General features: G+C 41.5%; 1 protein-coding gene across 1 annotated transcript in view; it reads right to left on the bottom strand.

Moving 5' to 3' along the window:
• The window catches only part of LOC126094973 (neuropeptides capa receptor-like), a 1057957-nt gene that overhangs the window by 603603 nt on the left and 434311 nt on the right, over nt 1-20043 (bottom strand). The gene's annotated exons all lie outside the window — the stretch shown is intronic.

The raw sequence follows: 20043 nt of genomic DNA, 5'->3' as shown, positions 1-20043 counted from the left end.
TTAACCTCGAAGAGAAACGGAAAAAATGAGACAGAAGAAGTAGAAGAATAAGAAGATATCATCTTACTTATTCCAGCCCCGGTAGCTGAATGGTCAGCATGACGGACTGTCAATCCTCTGGACCCGGGTTCGATTCCCGGCTGGGTCATGGAAATTTCCCCGCCGAGGGACTGGGTGTTGCGCTGTCCTCATCATCATCATCATCGACTGCGGGTCGCGGAAGTGGCGTCCGATTGACAGACCAGCACCCGGCGAACGGCCTGCCCGACGGGGGGCCCTAGCCATACAATTAAATTAAAAATTTTACTTATTATTCTCCAAGTGAAAAAAAAATTAACTGGCGAATATATTAGAACATGAACGGATTGCAAAGCGTGAAAATCCACGTTTCGTTGTCACCAATCTTTAGACCACCATTGTAATTTGGAGACGGTGAACAGGGGTGAAGTTCTAGAATTGCCGACCCATCCTAATCCCCATTTAGTTATCACAGAGTCCCACAATTCGCAACATATAAAGTGATTTTCAGTTAGCCAGCGTTTTGAGTACTCACGATGATTAAGAGTGCCCTTGCAGATATTCCAAGATCTCATTTCTGGAACGGGATCTACTAAATGATCAAAATTTTTCACTACCTCTAATGCCGTGACAAAATCTGTTCTTAAAAATAATTATATTTTCACCCAAAACGCGCACTCTTGCTTGCATGGCCGAGAAACATTTAATGTTACCCTGGATGAAAGGCAGGAATTAGATATATATCACATTTTTAGCCACAACCAATCATATTGCATTAGCTGTGTCATTATTTCTTCTAAACAGGAAATTTTGATCAAATAATATTTCGAGCAAAAGTTTCGATGTTCGAATACTGTGCTACTGAAAGCTCTTACCAGCTAAATTACAACCCAAACCTGTTAACAAAGGCGTAGCAGTACTAAGGGAATTGCATGTAACCTCCATAATTTACGACGGCTTTTAAAAGCCTATTTCCTTAATGTATTTCAGTATACTTGTTTCTGATCCTCTTTACAAGACGCTCTACAGTAATGCTTTGATTTATTTTATTTGCGTGTTAGCTGTTAAGAGGATTTGTGGGTACAATGCGCCTGCCGCTGCTATAATGCCGAACGAGGAGTCTGAACAATTCTCCGTCTAATATAATGGCCTCCAGTGAGGCGCTTTGCAAGCAGGGAATTGCGATGTGTTGATATATGGGCCATTTAACCCAAACTGATTCTTTCATAGTTGGAAAAACAGGCACGGAGTAGCTCGAATATGGGTTCTGCGACAGACTGGAGGAATTGTTAACCGTTTAGTTAATTATTTATTTGTAAGATATTTCTCATCCACGTTCACTAGATGACGAGCTAAATATCTAGAAAACGGACCCAATAATTTCTCCGGACATCTATTATTTTTAACAAAGCTAGGACGAATTGCCAGATTTTTTTATTTCACAAACGGATTAAACGAAAAACTTATCTGGTAAGGCACTGCTGCAGCACGCTTGAATAATTCAAGATGCGCTATCGGTAGATTTAAAGAAATGCCTCATATAAACAAATTCTCAAGATAGTAAATCCACGTAGACGATATAGTGAATCGAAACTGATTATAATAAAAGAAACTGGAGACGATGCCTTGTTCCAAACTATATTCACATAGCAAAAGATCATTGATTCACAGAATCCACGGTACCAATAAACACAAAACTAGAAAAAAAATACGCTCATAAGACAGGAAGCCAATAATACAGTTCAAGATGACATTTTTATTATACTGAGATACAACAGATGAATTTAAGCAACAAAGACAGCATATTAGAAAGAGATGAAGACGAAAGCGGGCAATATTTAACAAAGACTTCTATGCCAGTAGAAAAAGTTGTTGTATGTTTAAGAATGGCAACCAAAGAAAAGTTACAGCTATCAAAGGGAAGACGAGTGTTTCAAAGATACTGTAATATTTAGATAACAGAATATTCCTACCTGAATGTAGGTATGCGGTAATGTACTCTAGAGGATGTGAGAAGATTCGACGAAAGCTTGGTAACGCACAGGAACTGAGAACAGTAAAACAAAACGAAAATAAGAAAGCCAGACAAAGTCATATGTGGCAAAATCAATAAATTTCATCACTTATGACTCACAGAAAATTGTACACATGACAAGCTCTCTATAAATATTGGTGTAGCTTAATAGAGGTATCAGAATTGTTGGGAATGCTTAATGGAAAATATGACATTTCGGAAGATATGTCGGATGAGATGAATAACGTCTGTTTTGGCTATGAAGAAGGACAAGGCTGAAAATAATATGGTTCCACTATAAATTGTTAAAATTAAGTCCAAAATTATACAACAGATAGTTTCATAAGAGAGCAATTCCTCATAATGGGCAGATTACAATTACATGCCTGACCAGGACATGGATACAAAAGATTCCATGTTTGAGCCTCCAGTAAAACTAAAAAGACATACAAATCGTTGCAGAGTCAATGATTCACTATAGAACACCTATGTAATCCCTGTACTTGAAGAGAAATGAGAACAACAAGCTCATTTGCTCACCACAATGCACAAAATATTCACTAAACTTCTGACCAACTAATCATATTATAATCAGTCAGTAAGACTAGGGGTATTCTAGAAATGAATATCGCACTGTGGGCCATTTTTAAGTTGTGATGAAATTGTAGAAGCAGAGCAATAGGTGTGAAATAGCTGTTACTGTGACAGTTGTATCAACGAATCACATTGCGCCTGAGTGTGAACTAAAACGTGCGAAACACCAATGAGTGGATAAACACGCTGTCCCTGGGTAATGCGGAGCAACTTTTACTTTGATGACCGATATGGTAATATGAGATCTTAGGATAGATCTTATGGATTAAGATGTATAAACGTTATATGTTTTATAAATTATATAATACCTTTATGTGTTTGTTAATTTTACTCTTCAAAAGAAAACTTTCTAATTATTTGTAATATAAGACAGAGAAGTTTGGAAAGCTTACTCTTATGTAAACACATCGAAGGTCGTTCATTGCACAAAGTTAGCAGTTTGTCTGAATAGAAAAGAATATTTAAAACATTGGAAGAAGTTTTCCGAGCGTAAAACACACGTAAATTGCGTGAAGACGTATTAAAAACACGGGGACGAATGCTATATAGAATAACTAGAAACACCCATAGTAGTTCATCTCCATACCACGGGGGTCCTTGGACTGTCACTGAAGCGGTTCTAGGCGCTACAGTCTGGAACCACGCGACGCTACGGTCGCAGGTTCGAATCTTGCCTCGGGCATGGGTGTGTGTGTGATGTCCTTAGGTTAGTTAGGTTTAAGTAGTTCTAGGTTCTAGGGGACTGATCACCTCAGAAGTTAAGTCCCATAGTGCTCAGAGCCATTTGAACTGTCACTGAAGACGCCTGATTCGTTGACGTGTGCCCTAAAACGACGGCTGTATCTATGGGGCCATATTGTGAATTATATCTCGTTACATTTTCATTATAACAAGAGTTCATACTTTAAATTCCATAACCTTCACAATCGAACTAAAGAGAAATCCTACTGTAAAAATGCTCACAGTTAATTCTATGGTAAGATATTTTATTTACAATGTTTTAATTATGTTTAAATGAACTGTATTACCTTATATCACGAATTAATCTCTGTGTTTTTCGTTTTTTTATTTAAATAATTTTGATATGTCATTAACAGCTGTACTAGTGAACGGAAGCAATAATTTCGTGAAATTACAATGAAATGAACACCCTTAGCGGCTTAGAGGCGTTGGCATACGTCAACGGGGACGGATGAAAATTTGTTACCCGACCGGGGCTCGAACCCGGGATCACCTGCTTACATGACAGACGCTCTATCCATCTTTTTTTTCTTTTTTTTAAATCTCATTTTGTTCGCATTTCTTCGTTGCATCTGCTCGAGGCGGACGTCGTAAAACATCCCTTTTAAGTTCGTTGTTGATCGATTAACTCAGTTTTTTTTATTACAGAGGGCAGCTAACCCTCTGACCGAACATGCTGAGCTACCGTGCCGGCTAGTTACATGGCAGACGCTCTATCAATCTTTTTTTTTAATCTCATTTTATTCGTTACTGTTCGTTTCAGTTGTCCGTGGCGGACGTCACCTGACGCCCGTTGAACGAATTGAAACGAACAATTACGAATAAAATGAGATTAAAAAAAGAGATGGATAGAGCGTCTGCCATGTAAGCAGGAAATCCCAGGTTCGAGTCCCGGTCGGGGCACAAATTTTCATATGTCCCCGTTGACGTATGTCAACGTCTCTAAGCAGCTAAGGGTGTTCATTTCATTGTAATTTCATTCTAATGAGCTGCTTGGTCACCAAAAGAACAGATACCATCTTAGTATATATACAATAATTTTGTGTTTTTCAGAATACCCCACACAATAAACTGACGCCGAAACACTCCCATTAATTCCCAAGCAGTCCATTTGGATATTACGCAGGTTCAACAGAGACTGTTAACAACAAGTATTTCTACTGGTTGGCCACACAATTACAATAGGTTCTTCTGAAACGAAAATGCGTTTGTGAGCTGTCACCTTATATGGAGCTGTGCTAGTGCTTTTCTTTCTGAAGATCACGTTCCGGAGCAGAAAGCTAAACAGTGGTTTGTTCCCAAAACATTTCAAAAAGAGAACGTTATGTTCCTTCTAATACAAGAACTACATTGGGTGGAATTGATGTTCAAATGGTTTAAATGGCTCTGAGCACTATGGGACTTAACATCTGAGGTCATCAGTCCCCTAGAACTTAGAACTGCTTAAACCTAACTAACCTAAAGACATCACACACATCCATGCCCGAGGCAGGATTCGAACCTGCGACCGTAGCGGTCGCGCGGTTCCAGACTGAAGCGCCTAGAACCGCTCGGCCACAACGGCCGGCCGGAACTAATGTTAATGAATTGCCAAGAACGAATGTGTCAAATGTTCATTATACAGCTACTAATACTAGTAATAACACAAGTAGAACTGCTGTCAGTGAATTACCAAGTACTTGTTGTGATGAACTGAATAATTCAGTGCGTGATACATATTGTAAAGTTTTCATTTCGTCTAAAATCAAATTTATAGATGGTGGTAACGCATTCGTATATGAGACATCTTTTAATCAGGAAAGCTCGGTTACGGGTACTGGACATTCAATAGAAGACATAAGTCCTAGAAGTTGAAGATTTATAGTATTCATAGGAATACTTCAACTAGGCTAGCAAAATAAAATATTTATATGGTAGCAAAAGATATAACAGTTTAAATTCTGTTGCCAGAGATTTCATAAACAGCTAGTTAAGAAAAGCGCATTGGCCAGCAAATACTAGGCGATGGACACCTGTGGGCAAGGTATTTGCTCCATCATGAAACTGTATAAGCAAAACACTCGGCTGTACAAACATTTGTCTGTTTATCGTCTCCTCCCTTCTGTGAGGCATTTGAAATCTGTTCTGTCTGCTGCACCTTTAGAGCCAGAGTTGAAACTGCATTTTTGGACATAATGAAAGTAGAAATTGAGGCAATGCGTAATAGTGAAAAATATTGTGCCTTACCGTTTGACGAAATGTGTTGGGGGAAACGATTGTACTATTGCGCGCGCGAGGAACTAATTTCAGGGTTTCAGGACATTTAGGAAGGTCAAATGTATATGCAAACCATGGATTAGTATTCCTGGTCACAATCAAACATAAAAGTTTCTAGCATGTTGTTGCTTGTCTATTCGCTCAGAACCCGATTTCATGTACCTTGAAAGTTCTCATTACCTCTGTTATAGGGCACCGACAAGTAATACGGCTGAAAAACGTTTTCACAGTTTCAAACCAGATTGCAACCGAACATAGAGCACTGAAGGAACTATGCAGTGGAAAACCGACTGAAACCAATCTTGCTGAGAATCCGAGAAAGTATTTGCCCTACGTAAAATCACAAAGCGGGTGTAAGGCTTATAAGCAGTCACTTGTTGACCATTCTGTTGGGGCAGTACAAGATCGCAAAAGGACAGCCAAAGTATTAAATTTCGCATTTAAGAAATCGTTGAGGCAGGAGAATCGTACAAACACACCGTCGTTTGACCATCGCGCTGACTCCTGTATTGAAGCATAGCATCAATTCTTGTGTACTGCTTGTGCGTCTGGGATCCACACCAAGTCAGACTGAAGGAAGACATGGGAGCAGTTGACAAGCGGGCAGTTATATTTGTCGCCTGTAGATCCGAACAACACGTAACCGTTACAAAAATGCTACATGAACTCAAATTTGAATCCCTGGAGGGAACGCTATGTTTCTTTTCGACGAACACTATTGAGAAAACATAGAGGGGCAATATTTGAAGCTGACTGCAGAATGATTCTACTGCCAACATACATTTCGTGTACGGACCAGGAACACGAGATTAGGGCTCGTAAAAGGCTTACAGACAGTCGTTTTTCCCTCGCCCTGTTTCGTGTTGAACAGGAAAGAGAATGACTGGTAGTGGAACAGAGTACCCTCTGCCATGGAGGTATAATGAGTTTCGGGTAGGTATAGATGCAGGTTTTTCGTTTTTTACTTAGTGATTCACCTATAGCAGTGATTTATGGAATCACACACCTATTAAAGAATTCACTAAATACACTCACTTTAGGAAGTGTTGCACATGCCTCTGTAACTTTTTGCTGGAAAATGCGGGTTGGATAAAATAGTAGGTTACTGTTTCATTGAGTTTCGTTGAACCTAAGAACAGATTGTTAGGCTTTCGGTTATTTTGTGTGATGTTGTATTAACTTAGACATGTTCAGATAAAAAGTGTTAATTATTTTGTAAGACGGAATAAACTGTTGAGAATTATTTGGACTTTGTGTATACATATTGCTGTGATGGTACTGTTGAGCATTAATTACACTTATTTGAGTGCTTAAGAAGTGCTGTTAATGCCACAAACTACAACTAACTTTTTATTTTGTCATCTGAATCCACACAAATTTCTTCAAATGATAATCTTAGTGAGTTGCTGAGTAATAACCTCTTCAGGCATAGTCTCTTGCCTTAGGCATTATAAAGAACTAGATTATCGTCTGAATTGTCTAAAATGACGAATAATACGTAATTAATACAAATTTATATTATTTTGCTAAAGGTCAAATCCTGGGAGATGCTACAGAAACGTATGTTATGAAAAATCATTTGACTCTCTTCCAATATAACTTGCTTCAACAAACCTTGAGAAGTAACTTGTTGACGCAACGTAGCCTATATTAGTAAACAGAATAATATATCCGTGAACACTGAAGTTTTACAAGAACAGCAAGAAATATAAGACTGGAAGAGGAGGTATCATATATCTGAAACGAGTGTTAACAGTCCTTGAGGTAGCTCTGCTTGGGAAATGAAGAAGAACTACGTGACTTTTTCTGAAAGTTTTTGTTTTTGTGATGACGTTGTATTGTTTATCTAAAGTGCAGATAAATTAGGAAGAGCGAATAGAAAAATTTCAGAGAGCCGGTGTTGAAGAAGGTTTCAACTTTAGTTCCAATAGGCATGACGTAACTATGATAACAGAAACAAAAAAGCAGAACTGAGCAATGATATCTTAGAAACAGACAGCTAGTATCTGAATTGAGGGCAGCTGAAGGCACTAACAATATCTTCAGCAGAACAAGTGAAAATATGAATAAAAATGGACCAGATTGTTTTTGGTAAACTAAGTAGAATGCCAATCTAGAAAAATGTGAACTTTATCTCATTTATTCACATATGGTGTAGTTGTACGGTCAGCATAAACAACTCTTTTCCAGTGGTTCTATAAGTTTGCATAACATGGTTTGTGAGTTTAACCACTTTCTGCTGTGTTTTTAAGAACACATAGCTGTTCCGAGACTTCCCACTAACTATTCAATTTCACGTTTATGGTAGGATGGTTAGGGATACATCGTTATTGTCCGATAAATACTTAAGCTGTCTAGTATAATACAACTTACTATTAATTATACAGCGTCAATTCTCACCGTAACACAAACTGATGAAGTGCGCTGGAGTAAACTGAGAACATACGCAGGACTGTTTTCATATGTATATTCAATGCGAATGGAAGTACATTTTATGAAGAAGGGAGGCTCACCGATCAATGTGGAAGAGCTGTGCAACTGCGACTGTAATAGGAAGGGCCCTGATTCGACATCCTGTGCAAATACCAAGGCATTAATTGCCCTCGAGATAACTCATCACGTAGATGCACAGCCACTCACACGATAATAACGATTTCTTTCACAGACAAAGTGTCAGCAGCCGCTTATCAATTGCCTGGTCGTCAACAAGTGTCGACTCTAACGGCGATTGTCTGTTGTCTACTAGAATCAATAACATTTCGTGGTACTTAAACAACGAAGATAAGCAGAAAGAGCCTGCGCATATTCTATATTTCATAATTAGTCAAGGAAAAACGGCTGAAATAAAGATGCCATTACTATCAACGGAAACTGTGTAACTGGCATATTATCGTCTCTTATTTTCTTGTTACAACAAGAACAAAAGCATTTCACACTGCAGTAATCATTTTCCGCGGATTAGTATTCATCATCAGACTATCTACAAATAAAAAGGAAGAAACAAAGACAATCTTCATAGAGTCTACATATCTTCGGAAAAGGTATCTACGAGGGTTTACCAGAAAGGAATGCAACGCATTTTTTTTCCTCAGGCGAAAACAGTGTTACGAATGCGAAACATTTCGTACGTGTTATTGGAATCCTCTTGCGTAAGCGCGCCAAGTTTCCGTCACTTCCGACAGAGAACGTAGCTGCAGGACAGTTTCAAAATGGCGTCTGTAGGTGATGTATGCTACAATCAACATGCCGTCGTTTAATTTTAGAGTTGTTGCCTCTGCATCACGGAGTCCGGTGTTCGATTCCCGGCCGAGTTGGGGATTTTCTCTGCTCGGGGACTGAGTGTTTGTGTTGTCCTCAACATTTCATCATCATCATCATCATTAGTGGCTAGATCGGACTGTGTAAAAATTGGACTGTGTACGGGCGATGATGATCGCACAGTTGAGCGCCCTACAAACCAAACAGCATTAACATCTTCGTCGTTGAATTTCTCACTGCAGAGAAAGAAATTATGGGGAATATTCACAAACGCTTGTGCAAAGTCTATGGAGCATCTGCTGTAGACAGAAGTACAGTTAGTCACTTGGCACAGAGGGTGAGGTCCTTAGTAGACGGTTCAGCGGAGCTCCACGATTTGCAGTGGTCTGGGGACATATCCAAAGCTATCACACCTGAAATGTTGCTTCGAGCTGATGTCGTCATTCGCTAAGACAGACGCATTTGCCAGTAGGCGCTGCATCAGTAAATCAGCAAAGGAAGTGTGGATGCAGTTATCCGAACTCTTGGATATTCAAAAGTGTGTGCAAGGTGAGTCTCACTGTGTATAACGGTGGATAGCAAATCGCACAGAAGAAATAGTCGTCTTGATTTGTTGCAACGTTTCGAAGCTGTCCCGGATTGTAACAGGTGATGAAATTGGGTTCACCATTTTGAGCCCGAAAAAAAAACGATAGTCGATGGAATAGCGCCTTTCCCACTCCCCACAGAAGAAAAAATTCAAAGCAAATGCTTCTGCCAGTAAGGTTATGATCAACGTCTTCTAAGAGTGTGAAGGTGTGATTCCCATGGACTTGATACCAAGAGGCGGTACCACGAATTGAGAAGCATATGTCAACCCACAAACAAAATTCAAGACGCGCTCCTGGTGACTTCAGCGCCACAGCAACGCAGGAGATGTTTTGCTGCAACACGATAACGATCAGCCCCACGCAAGTCTGAGGACTGCTGGACACATCGCGTAAAAGGGTTGGACAGTGCCACTCCTTTCACTCTACATCCCTGACCTAGCTCCCTCGGACTTCCATTTCCTTGGGTCACTCGTGGAAGATTTTGTGAGGACAACGAGGAGGTGATTCACACAGTAAAGCACTGACTCCGCCACTAGGCCAAGGATTGGTACCCGCGGGGCATACACGCTGAAGGAGGGCCACAGAACCTTGTGGAGATTCCATGGAAAAATAGGGTGTGCAGATAAAACACCAACCTTTCGTGTGTGTAATTTTCATTAAGTTCAGTAAGAATAGTTGAAGAAAAAAATGCAGGTCCTACTTTCTGAGCAAATCTGCCTGCACAAAAAACAATTATACCTAAGCGCACAAACAGCTAGGGGTTAGGGAAGGAATAGTGACTGTGTTGCTTTGGCAACGTATGTATAATAACTTCTGACTTGTTAACACATCTAATAATGGGAACCCATCTATAGTGCAGCAGGTGTATGAAGATTCCAGAGAGCCGCAGTGGACTAAGCGCTGCTGCGTCACACGTCTACCACAACCTAACACGTACACCAGTATTTTTTACACCTCTTATGGCAACGCCTCAGTGTTCTCGCCACTCTATAAACGATTCTTGTTTTCGCCTCCACTTGTTTATGTTTCGCTGTTGAAAGCTGACAATAGCGCCGTCAGCTGTCAGGGATCTTTTTTACCCGAATCTACTATAGTTCCCTTTCTGGTGTTACGAAAGTGTCGAATTTCATATCTATAAAATCTGATCGTCATAATGTTTACGCTAATGTTTAAAATGCAATGGAAACCCTAGGTCACCACTTGTAGTGCGTGCATGTGGACATAGTTTTATTCTTCTTTTATAATTTAAAATTTTCTAGTAATTTATAATTGATGATGTTATAAGGAGTATTATTTTCTATCCTTTTTTTGTTGTAGACAGCATCATAATGATCAATAGTTGGTCGAATCCGTGTACAGAATTTAGAAATGATTTTGAGATCATTGTCGCAAGAAAATAAGAAGCAAAAGTGTTTGTGATGAGTGTGGACTACGAAGAACATATTGCAATGAGTACTAAGGAAGACTAAATAAAACTATATTAGAGTAGTGCGTTTAAAATATTACGTTGGCGCGTAGGTTTGTAGCATTTTCGTTTTGCATTTTTGTATTGGGTTTATTTAGCTTGGCATTTTTATTTGTGGTTCACTGTTGCTATTTGAATTTATACTAACATTTTGTCATTTGGTGATAATGAGTGGAGCTGTGGACGCTAGAAAATGGAGTGCCAAGTGAAGAACTTTATTTAGACATATTCTCCTGTTTGAGTTCGTTATGGGGTGACAGCAGAGGAAGCAGCCAGAAACAGTTTCGCCGTGGAAGGGGATAATGCCACTAGACAGACCACGGCAAGAGAATAATTTTCTCATTTTAAGGAAGGTAGTTTTGACATTGGTTACTCTCCACGTTCAAGAAGACGCTCGGGGTTTCACGAAGTCCGTTCAAACGCATTAATCCACAATTATCCACGGCAGTGTAAACGAGAACTCCGAGCATTCCACTACCGTGAGACATCTGCATGCAGTGGAGTAGGTTCAAATATCGGATGTATGCGTACTGCATGCTCCAAGCCAAAATAACAAAAATCAGCGGATGGTCGTATGTGCAGATCTGCTTGCTCGTCATCATTTGGTTCGTGAACAACACCTAGTATTCTTATCCTGTATCGTTAGTGGTGACAAGAAATGGCATCTTTATGCTGACATAAGGTAAAGAAGGGAATGACTGAGCTCAAACAAAGCAGCAAATCTGCGTACAAACACCTGCGCGCCTACACGAAACTTAATGTTATGCATTTGGTGGAATGGAACAGTGACGGTGTGGTGTTCTTTGAATTGCTTCCCCGAGGCGTAACCATTGCTGCTGACAATTACTTTCAACAGCTGTGACTTCTAGCAGACGCAATGAAGGAACGACGTCGGGAAGACTGCGTGAAGTGGCTCTGCTGTGCGATAACGACAGCCCGCATTTTGCTAGACTGACAAAACACATTGTACAGGAGTTTGGTTGGGAAGTCACCTTATTCACCTGATCCTGCGCCCTCATTTTCACCTTTTCCGCTCTCTGTAAAAGAACCTCTAAGGAACTTTGTTTCTGGATGAAAAGGCCCTCCGAACATGGCTCGACTAGTTCTCCGCTTCAGACACAAGTGATCTCCACAGTCGTGAATAGAGAAGTTACCTTAGTGTTGGCAGACTGTTGTAAATAGTGAAAGAGAGTTTATTATTGATGAATAAAGTCTCTGTTACGTTTATCTGTGTTGTGTTTATCAAACTTACGGAGAAACGCTACGAACTTATGCGCCATCCTAATGATCTGCAGCTTTTGACAGTGCGGTGCGGAGCGGATGGAGGGAAGCGTAAACCCCTGAATAAAAACCTGGATTCAGGACTTCAGGGAACAGTAGAGGTCACCGCCAGCAGGCGAGGATAGCACCATCCCTACCTTTGGTCGTGACCGGTAGCCAGCCACGGGCAAACATTATCTGGACATAGACAAACGGCAGCACTGAACAGAACAGTGAAACCAATCCTTCTTTCACACAATAGTTACCGAGTAAGTGGAGCGCCCTGACGGAAAAGCCACTGTCCTTTTCCTCGGACCGGACTAGCACGGGAACCGACTGAAATGTCGATCTCTTCAATCTGTTCTTCCAGCAGTCCTTCTCGAATTCATATTCTTCTCAACTACCTTCTTGGTATGGCTGACAATTCGCGATTACTTCTGTGGGTTAACATTTGCAATGCCTTCTTTTGGCAGTGTTTCAACCTCGCTGATCGCAAACTTGTTGCTAGTTTCTGCCAGATTATCTTTCACCGGGGTTGGTATTTGCCACGTTACTCTTCACCTGGGCCCATGTATTCTTAGTGGGATTTATAAGAGCGTGATACGAAGGAAGCACTTTAGCTTGATCTGGTAGCGCAGAGTTTTTGACTTGTACAGCTCTTTAAGTTCGATTAATTCCGCCTTATTCATTGCAGGTTGAATATTATCAAATGAAATATTTCCTTGTATCTAGACCAAAATATCCGTTTCCCTCCACTGCACCTTTGGAGCTTTTCCATCACAAAAGAGTGACATGGTGCATTATCCGTTACTTTTGTCGAACTCGGAGGAATATTTTGCAGCATAACATTAGGAAATCACCACGTTACAAGTGTGGCGTTCACGTCTTAATATTAGTCGCCTTGCTTCTGGGAACGGGACAGCAATAAACAATTTGGAATGAAGCCACGAGCAGTACTAGCGCGAAGTACTATTATCCTGCCACCCATTCCCAACGGTCCTCTCCCCGTCGCTTGTGCTGTGCGGCCGTCCGCCTGTTTGTCAGCGTATAATACGTATTACCTCACGTCTCGTCCAGCCACATAAACTCTTCGAATGAAAGGCTCCTCGTAGCACGCAGAAATCAGCCACTATGTCATTATCTCGATGACAAATACCCGAGATGAAAACCAATCTCGTGAAAACAATTTCGAAGTGACCACCTACTCCCATCGAACAGTTTTGCTTCTTTTATGGTGAAAAGAAGTTTATTTAAAGACAGATATTTCTTGCGTTGATAACAATCACAGACACTTCCGCACACTTCAGCCTGCTGGAAAGCGTCCATCTTCATTACTCATATGTCCCAACTTCTTTTCTTGCCCTGAGTTTCTGTACAGATCGACTTCGTGTTGCTTCATCATTCCCTTCTTTCCCTCTCGTTCCCAATTCTCGGCATCGTAGATAGATGAATGTAAATTGAGCGGCTTTACTGTCCACTTTTGTACACCTAAAATTAGATCATCACTATTGCACTTGAGTTCAAAATAATGGTGCACGACGAGAGCTGGAGAACGTGGATGCATCTAACGCACAGCACCACGTGGTACTCTTCATTCACGGTGTGGCAACACGGCTGCTTTACCAACCGAACCGCTTGCGTCGCGGCTGAGGAAGCCGGCTTGCCATTGGTGTTACCTGGGCAACCTCGTCCAATTCCATCCGCTGAGCTAAATGTCAAAAGTCTCAACTAATTTGAAACTCAAAATATTATTGACGGTATCACTCACGGCACCAAACTACGCTGTGGGAAACGATATTTCCATTCATTGGGAAACGAGAATCATGTATCTCAAGTGTAAAGCGCAAAATCTCTCCTCTTGATATGGTTACAGCTCTTTGAACATGACGGTGTACTGTGGTGCTGCATTACGTTTATTCCTGTGTGATCTTACGTTGGTGATAATAACAAAGAAGAAAGAACTTTAGTCATAGTATGAAACTGTATATTCATGCCGTTTACATTAGCAGAACTGCCCATGTCCCTTCAAACATTATGCACCAAAGAGCCATAGAAATTTGTATACCTGTCTAACATCGTATAGGGCCCCGTGAGGACGCAAAAGTGCTGCAACAGGATATGGCATTGCCTCAACTAATGTCTGAAGTAGTGCTAGAGGAAATTGACACAATGAATCCTGCAGGGCTGTCCATAAATCCGTAAGAGTACGAGGGGGTGGAAATCTCTTTTGAGCAGCACGTAGCGAGGCATCACACATATGCTCAGTAATGTTCATGTCTGGGGAGTCTGGTGGCCAGCGAAAGCTTTTAAACTCAGACGAGTGTCCCCGGAGCCACTTTGTAGCTGTTCTGGACGTGGGGATGTCACACTGTCTTGCTGTAATGGCCCAAGACCGTCGGAATGCGCAATGGACATAAATGGATGCAGGTGATCAGACTGGATGCTTACGAACGTGTCACCTATTAGCCTCGCATCTAGACGTATCAGAGGTCCCATATCACTCCAACTGCACACGACCCACACTATTACAGAGCCTCCACCAGTAGTGCACGGTCCATGGATGCACGAGGTTGTCTCCATAGCCTTACACGTCCATGCGCTCGCTACAGTTTGAAACGAGTCTCGTCCCACCAGGCAACATGTTTCTAGCCATCAGCAGAAAAAATGTCGGTCTTGAAGGGCTCACGCGAGGCGTAAAGCTTTGTGTAGTTTGCGGAAGTGTTGCACTTCAGTCACGTTGAACGATTTTCCTCAGTCGTCGTAGGTCTCGTTCTAGCGGGATCTCTTTCCGGCTGCAGCGATGTCAGAGATTTGATATTTTACCGGACTTCTGATGTTCACAATAAACTCGTGAAATTGTTGTTCGGGAAAATCAAATGGTTCAAATGGCTCTGAGCACTATGGGACTTAACATCTGAGGTCATCAGTCCCCTAGAACTTAGAACTACTTAAACCTAACTAACCTATGGACATCACACACATCCATGCCCGAAGCAGGATTCGAACCTGCGACCGTAGCAGTCGCGCGGTTCCGGACTGCGCGCCTAGAACCGCTAGACCACCGCGGCCGGCTCGGGAAAATCCCCACTTCATCGCTACCTCAGAGATTCTGTGTTCTAACGCTCGTGCGCCGAGTATAATGCCACGTTCAAACTCAATCTTGATAACCTGCCATTACAGTATCAGTCACCGAAGTAAGAACTACGCCATACATTAGTCTTAAATAGGCGTAGCCGACCGCAGCGCCGTGTTATGCCTGTTGATGTATCTCCGTATTTGAATACACATGCCCATACTAGTTTACTTGGCGCTTCAATGTAATATTATTACTAACAAAGCGTCACAAAAGCCAGTGAGATCGCGATACCGATGTGTAAGCCGCACTGCTGTTGTTCAACATGAGAGAAGGGAGTGAAACCCGTAGCCGGAACGTAGAACACGCCTTTCTTACAGCACCAAATGTGACACCGAACCTAAACTCCCATAAAGCCAGACCACGGAGCTTGCACATGACATGGTACAGTAGTTTCCGCTCCGTAAGCAGCAAGTTTCACTGCTTGCTAGTACCGGGAAATACAAACGGAAGCGGCTCCGCCGCCAATTTTATTCCAGGACGCGGCCGGCCGAGGGTGCGACAGAACCCATGTGGACGGGTGCAAAGAAATGTGTCATGATTCATAATACGTATTTATATGTGTCGCGTATTATGCATTTCTTGTACGTGAATGTGAATCTACACATGAACTTTCCTAATCCTCCTCACACCTTTCCATAAAGTGTGGCCAAATCTTAGTTGGGAAGAAGGTCTGCAGTACAGTAGTGTCAACCTTACTTCGAAATGGGGGATTCGAGAGACAGCACAGGCAGGTCAAAGGCAGAGACGTTCCAGTGTCACAAGGTTTGGAGTGGAGAGGTTGGTCACGGCCACGTGGTTCGGCCATCCCCTCCACCGGGGCCCAGTAAGACCTCCGGGTGCCCGCCATATTCTGAGAGTGTTACAGAAGACGGGTAAGTGAGCAGACATGACCTCAGTGCGTCTGTCGCGATTCTCACGCGTGGAAGAGAGCTATTTTAATGATTTTACTAATTCTTTTATTTACAGCTTCGGATTAAGTAAAGAAATGAATATACTCGTTTAATTTCGGAAATTTGACCCCCCCCCCCCCCCTGTGTTAATGTATCTGGTCCCAAGTTTGCCTGTCATACTCCTCACATAGTGGATGTCCCATGTAAAATATTGGGAGACTTTGGTGGTATACATTTGGTCAACGCAATTCCGCCTTGCCCGTAGGAATGTGCGTGCAGATTAGTATATAATGTACCCGAGCTGTAAGTTGTAACATTGTAATATCTGTAAACTGGAACAATTGCTGCATTCGCTGTAAAGTCGAGTTATAATGTGTAAAATAAATAGGTAATCAACTGTCATCAATCTTTAACATAACCTAAAAATCACATAGGAGTCAAGTTGAAGGAATTCATTTAAAATAAAAGGTACAGAATGCAGGGACCCACACATCAGCGTGTCAGTCCTCCAGCCCCTTGCCTAGCATCATACAGAAAGGGTACAATCTCTAGGTAGCGCTCTCAAGCTCCCCTCCCCAGTTATCCGTTGCGCAATTGTCATTCAGGGCATGGCGACATCAACTTTCATCTAGCGTCGCTAGGCAAAGAGCTTTGACGGTAATCTTTCACACATACCGCCGACCGTAATGCCTAGTCCACACCGAGACTCAGTGTTACGCGTTTAGGATATGCGGCTGATTAAGCGACTGGTTCTAGTCCGAATCTCCACTGCTGCCATTCAGAACAACACATGTTTCCGTGTACCCGAAGTGCATTGCGGGTCTAAAGTGATACATGATTTGAGTCCCACGGAAACGCGATTGTTTGAAACAATGTCGCGCTACATTGCATGAGTGGACATTTTCGTGGGAAATTTGCTCAATCTGGCACATAGTTTGACAGTGTTACTGTCGTCTTACAGTGGTGTCGTATTTGACATTCTTCAGTGTATGGACGACTGGAACTACTTTGAAACTAACTGAAGATCTCCAAATGAACAACTAATTGTGGAACATCAGCAGGTTTGCTATACGTAATTGCGACCTCGTCGGAACAGTGATATGGGATTATAAACATGAAGTAAAAAAATTGTTTAATATATTTATGTTTTATTTACAACATAATTACATGGACTTTATTGCGGTAGAAGTAGTTGGTAAACCATATTTTTAGAAAGATTTCGCCTTTTGTAACAAATATTTCATTCCGTTTATATATTTATAAAACTCCATTGAACTCATTTTCTTCTTAAACTGGCACTGCAGAATTGATTCCACTGTCCCTGGCAGCAGTTGATATTTTTCAATCAGTGCACTGGGCTCACATCAGCAAAAACACTCTTCCCACAGTAGCGTTGTGTAAGGGAACTGAAAACAAATACGCGCATAAGTTTAGCAGCTGGTATTTGCGTGCAGGATTTTCGATTTCCTTAGAAAGTAAACCCATCTTTCTTCCACAGAGTGTTAAGACTTCTATTCTACCGAATTTCATTCAGCTCATAAAAAGCTGTTCAGATACATATATTCAGGAAAAAAAATTGTCACCGAAATGTTAACACCATTTCAGTCAGGTATAAATATCGTTTTCAATCGTCACCCAGTCTGGCGCTTCAGATAGGACCATTGAGACAAACACTAACGAGCAAACAGATGGCGTTACTTCAGCACTTGAGCCAAGCTTCTTACAGTATTTTCCAAAACCGGAACAGAATAGGGTCTTTTAGGGATGTTGGGAGAAGGGGGTCCATAATGGTGGCGGTCCCGATATATCGTGACGGATGACAACCCCTAGACATCACACACATCTAACACCGAAACAGCAACAAAGGAGGACAGGCATTCAGATATGTTTGGGAAACGTGTTTCAATAGTGGAATTCACAATTTGGAAAGCCACTTTCGGCGGGAACACAAGAAAATTTGGAGCAGAAAGAGTACAGCTTCTCCTAAAAAATGTTCATGGTTCGGATACAAACCTCTCATATTTCTCCCATCTGCCAATCAAATAACAAGTATTCTTACCAAGCACGTGGAAGAATATAATGTAAGAGAACATAAAATTAATAATTTTTAGGCATTCAAATAACATTTAATTTTTTAGAAATACGGAACAACGATTAGGCAAAGGTACATAACATTTAATTTTTAAATCATTTCATCGTGGCAAAGCACTGAACCTTCAGCTGGTACAAAGTAATTTCTAAATACATTTCTGATTTTCTGCACTTCATATGGAGATCTCTTCGGTGTAGTCTGTAGCTCTAGAAGTTGAGATTGTTGTAGTTCTAATCTCCAACTCCATATATAACTTTCCCATCATGATATCCTTTGTTAAAAACAACAGTTGAGGAGTAATTTGTTTCCTGAATGATGTCGTAAAAATTAAGCAAATAGGAAGTTTTAAAAACCACTGTTTCCACTTTACTGGTATGTAGTTCTATTGGTTTCACACACCTCTTCGAAGCACATGACTCCTTGTTGCGGGGCTGTCCCAGTACAGATGTGAAGCATTCTATCTGGGCAGCCCCGCAAGAAAGACCTGCAAAGTTGTTCAGGTGTGGACTAGGTTTAACACACTGAGGTTACTCAAGATTTAATACTCTATGACACTTGTGAAGACTGTAGTGATCTAAGACACAAAGGAATTACAGACATTGCAGCGAGTGAGTATTGACTGAAATCAGTGGGGAAAGTTGAAAAATTTTCCCCGATCAGGATTCGAACCCATGTCTTCTGCTTAATAGGCAAATTCTGTGACGAATAAGCCACCCAGACACGGTGGTCATCGCAAATGTTTCGACTACTCTAGCACGCATTCCGTCAGACCTAAATTCTCATTTTATCCGCACGCTACTAATGTAGTTCTCCTTGTCCATAAGCCTCATTACTCGCGTCATTTCGTGGATTCCTGTAAGAGCTTGAGCCTGGTGTGCATCCGCACTGAAGAGATCATGGGCTACCTTCGAGTTAATTTTATGTATGTGGTGATCTAATTCCATACCTACAAGATGTCAAACATATGGTCCTTACTGTGGCGAGGAGTTTTTGAATACACTGATGAATAAAATCCTTCCCACGACGTGCGTTTCTGTTTGCCACTGTTACTTCGAACCTTCTATCGCCAGACATGTTTTCAAAAAGAAATTTCTGAGGTGGGGCTGCCAGGGCAACCGGGAGGACATTGTGCCTGAGCTAACGAAGGCGTAGGAGTCAAAAAATTCTGTTTAAGTGCAAGCGCTGGAACTGACGACTGCAGTCCTAATGAAGAGCTCTGGTTGGAAACATCTTTTAACTGTCTCTGCAGTTTCTACATTGGTCTTCCGCTAATTGGCGAAAAACTTTCTTATCTGCTGATTTGGGAACGACTGTCTTCTACGACGAGTCTCGATTCCTGCTTCGGATGCATGGTGTTATATGAGGGCTAACTGAGAGAGAGAGAGAGAGAGAGAGAGAGAGAGAGAGAGAGAGAGAGAGAGAAACGTAGTTCGGCTCCGTAAGGTGACGGAACACACCCTTGCGGTATACGTGATCACTTTAACTCCGAGATTTTTTCTTTGTTAGTGTGCAAGTGCCAACCAACGTAAATCAAGTGTAGAGTGAGACCTAATAGGGGACAGGCTTTCGAAGTTGTGACACTATGTTATTTTATTAATTTCACAGAAATATCTTTCGAAGGATCAATGTGACCCTGGAGTGCACATTGTGTAACTGTTCTGTCACTGACCGTGTAGTTCACTTATGTGGAAATATCGCGCAGGAATGACATTTTGCTAATGGAAGATAG

This window comes from Schistocerca cancellata, chromosome 8 (assembly GCF_023864275.1).
Source record: "Schistocerca cancellata isolate TAMUIC-IGC-003103 chromosome 8, iqSchCanc2.1, whole genome shotgun sequence".
Classification (NCBI taxonomy): Eukaryota; Metazoa; Arthropoda; class Insecta; order Orthoptera; family Acrididae; genus Schistocerca; species Schistocerca cancellata.
This window is presented reverse-complemented; position numbering and strand designations above follow the sequence as displayed.